The following is a 4,041-nucleotide window of genomic DNA, read 5'->3' as shown; positions in this document are numbered from 1 at the left end:
CCGAAGGCATTACATAAGGGAGGGCATATTCGGTTTCCAACGGCGATGATGGGAACATGAATAACAATGATGGGAACATGCATATGTAGCAAATTATTGCACCATTAACTTTCAAGAAAGTTTTGAAGGACTCTTAAACTTCATCTTTAGAGTGGAACGCGACAGCATGTTGCAGCGACTGCCAGGGAGTTCAGGGAACGCCTTCGCCCGCACAGCGCGATGGCTAGCCTGTTGACACTAAACACGAGACATCACGTGGTCAGTCACGCGCCGTTCCTTCACGGCCTCTACGTCTTCGGTCGTATCCATCTCGCCTCGGTCCTGCAGTAGGGCCAGGACACGCCGCTGATTCCGCTCCACGTCCTGGAGTCTGCGCTTGACGTGTGCGCTTTTCTTTCTGCTCCGTTGTCTCCGCATCTCTCTTCGCCCGGATCCTGTTGGGTTCGGCTCTGGTGCGACATTCCGTTCCCGTTCGAGCCGGTCCAGATTAAGAAAAGCAAATATTATAATAAAGTTGATTAAAAACCATCCTCGTTAAGAATTTTCATGGTCTAAACCCGTTTTTACCTATTCAAATTGAATCGCACCGGTTCAAACGGGTTCAGACCATGCAAATACTTAACGTAGGTGGTTTTTAATCAACCTATTATGTTGTTTACTTTTCTTTATGACGTCATCATGTAAAAGAAAGACTGCAAAATTTGCCGAATGCGAAATATTTTGACTTTTTTAGTGTTCTCGCAGTTCTCGCACAGCTTCTGCCCACAGCGTGCGAACACTTCCTGTGTATTGCACTAAGGTATTTGTTTTGGCCAGTCGGTACATTGTTAAAACTGAAGGCACCGCGCACGAAGGACAGGACTGTCCTATGCCTTCAGTTTTAACTTCCTACGTGATCACACGGTGAGGGTGGAAGGGCGGGACGTGCTACGTCCGCCGCTTAGGACGAGGGTGGGGCCGGCGAACACTCTCAAGGTTCGGCTACAATTCACACCTACACACCGCCGAAAGGAGAATATTCGATGGCTGTCACCGCAGCTCAGTTGGTAGAGCAACGGATGCAGAATTCGGAGGTTGTGGGTTAGGATCCCACTGGTGTCATGTGTTCGCTTTTTCTTCACTCTAATTAATTATCTTTGAAAATAATTACCCTATTAAGGTCGCATTGATGAATACAAGAAATATTTAAAAAAATACACTTCCCATGTACCTTGGTTTCAATGAATGTTGGCTTCCTTCAAGTTTTCTTCGAGAGGCAGACACAAGCAGCCCGTCAGAGAATTCAAGATCCAGCAGTCGGAAAACATCGTGACAGAGCTGCCCGCTAGCGATTGGAATTCTTTTTTTTTTACAGCAGAAAAGTTTCAGTGCCTCGGCATAACGCACAATAATTTCATTGTAGTTCGATTTCATTGGGGTAGCATCTTTCTGGACGTAATCAATATCGCATGCCAGCTGTTGCCCCTTTGTGTAACCGCTGTTTATTATTTTTTTTGTCAGTATCTCAACCACTGCTATAAGGTTTTCCTCGCATGCTTCCGTCGCATTCAACAAAGAATGTTCCGATTCTGTAAAAAAAAACACCAACCATTACTTCCTTTATTTTGTGGTATTAGTATTAATAAATATGTATTAACGTGTGAAACCGACGAGGAGTCTGTCAGGAAGGCTATATTGGAGGACTCCACGTTAACGTAGACCAGCTGCCGTTCCTCAAAGTACGCTCACATCGCACAGCACACGCGCTTTTTTTGCATTCCGCCGTAATCGAAATGCGGCTTGGCCACGGGTATCGAACCCGCGGCCTTCGCATCAGCAGTCGAGTACCACAGCCACTGAGCCATCGTGAGGTGCCTGATTCAATATCTGCTGCCTGTGGCGAGGAATGCTTCTCGAAAGTAAACGTTGCAAGAGCTTGGTTGGGTCGTTGCGCCTATATTTCGTACATTTATTGTACACGACAGGAAGAAAGGGCAGCCATTCTCACTCATGCTTTATAAATTGGAGTAGTGCCAGCATATCCATTAAAACTGTATCTAAGCATGTCAAAGTGGGATACTATAAACCCAATATTTCGCATCAATCTGGCGTACAATGCTTTAGAATTACCGAAAGCACATTGCAGAACCGCCAATTAGTTTTCGTCCTAGACACCAGACTTCCTTCAGTTTTGATGTCGCATAGAATGGATGCCATTTTCGCACTGCCTGGCGCAGGCAGCTTTCGGTAGGTAAACCTACGCCCTGGCAGATGTCGCTTGGTGTAAAAAAAAAAAAGTATGCCGTGTAGGAAAAAAAATATCCGGCTAAACAGAGTCATGAACCGGTTCGGAACGGTTCCTTTGAATCGTTCCGCTTCGGGCTCTGTGCCAAGATGGCGAAAGATATTTTGGTTCGGTTCGATTTAGGTTCGGTTCGATTTCGGTTCTAGGCAAAAATACCGTTTCGGTTCTGGATCCGGGCTCAGGTTCGGTTCTGGTTCGACCCCCTGTCGCCACCCGTGATATGCTTGCCTTGACTTGGACTCCACTCCGCTACCCTTAATGACAATTATTATCTTGCCTTCGCTTTACATAACCTGCCCAAGCCAATTTCTTCTTGATTTTGACTAGGATGTCATAAATCCGCGCTTGCTTCCTCACCAACTCTGCCTTCGTCCTGTCCCTTGGCATTACACAAATCATTTTCCTTTGCATAGCTCGCTGCGTTCTCCTTAACTCACGCTGAACCCTTTTCGTTAGCCTCCACGTATCTGCCGGTACCGGTAGGATACAACTGTTGTACACTTTTCTCTTGAGGGATATCGGTAAACTTTGATTCATTATGTGAGAGTGTGTACCAGATGCGCTGCACCCCGTTCTCATTTTTCTAGTTATTTCACTGTCGTGATACGGATCTGTGGTCACTACGTGCTCTAAGTAGTCGTATTCCCTCGCCGCTCTCAGCGCCTCGCTACCAATCGTAAACCGCTGTTCCCCTCCTGGACTATTTATTTATTTATTTATTTATTTATTTATTTATTTATTTATTTATTTATTTATTTATTTACAATACTGCCAGTCTCAGTAAGAGACCGTAGCAGGTGGGCAATCAGTACAATATAGAGTTCAGTGTAATACAGATAAATTACAAGCAGAACAAAAATGAGAATTCTTACATAACTATTACATAACTACTAGTAGGCAGGTTAGCAAAGAATACCTTGAAGATTCAGAACTGAAACAAAAATAAAACAAGTACAGCAGGAGTCGTTCATTCCAGCAAACATGCTAGTATTTGAAGTATTTTACAATAGGAACTAGAAGAAGCGAAAAAGAAGTTAACGGGTGGCAATAGGCATGCAATCATGTCAAGAAATGTCAATAAGTAACTGTTGGGCAGTCATGTGGTAAAATGTAGGACTATTGGTACTGATTCTTGTTACATTCTACTAATCTTGAGGTGAAGGAAGATAGTGAGTCTGATATGGTAATCGATGGATCGAGCTGATTTCATTCGCTGATGGCTAAAGGAAAGAAAGAATTCTTGAGAGTGTTCGTTCGGCATGAGTATTCAGTCAGCGTGTGTGCATCCTTGTGCCGGGGTTGCCGTGACTGTGAGAAGGATGCATATTTAGACACATCTGTACTGTAGGTGTTGTCTAATAATTGATATAAAAACTTCAGGCGGGATTCTTTTGCCCTAGGTAATAGTGACGGAAGGCCAGATGATGCGGCAAGATCGGTAGGGGAGTCAGAGGGTTTGTATTTGTTATGAATGAATCTTATAGCTTTTCGTTGTATTCCCTCAAGACGAGTGATGTTAGTGATAGAATGCGGGAACCAAACAGTGCTTGCGTATTCTAAGATTGGCCTTACGAGGGTTGTGTAGGCAAAAAGCTTGGTATTTTTAGGGGCCAAACGTAAGCATCTTCTAAGGAAGAACAGCTTTCGCAAGGCACCAGAGGTAACATTGGCGATATGCGCGTCCCATCCTAGGTCAGAAGTTAAAATTAACCGTAGGTATTTGGTGTGGTTTAGTTTGGTTTATTGGGGTTTAACGT

The sequence above is a fragment of the Amblyomma mixtum genome, chromosome 4 (genome assembly GCF_055824585.1).
Source record: "Amblyomma mixtum isolate Tamu chromosome 4, ASM5582458v1, whole genome shotgun sequence".
In the NCBI taxonomy this organism is placed as follows: Eukaryota; Metazoa; Arthropoda; class Arachnida; order Ixodida; family Ixodidae; genus Amblyomma; species Amblyomma mixtum.
The sequence above is the reverse complement of the archived record's forward strand: the minus strand, read 5'-3'. Positions refer to the sequence as shown.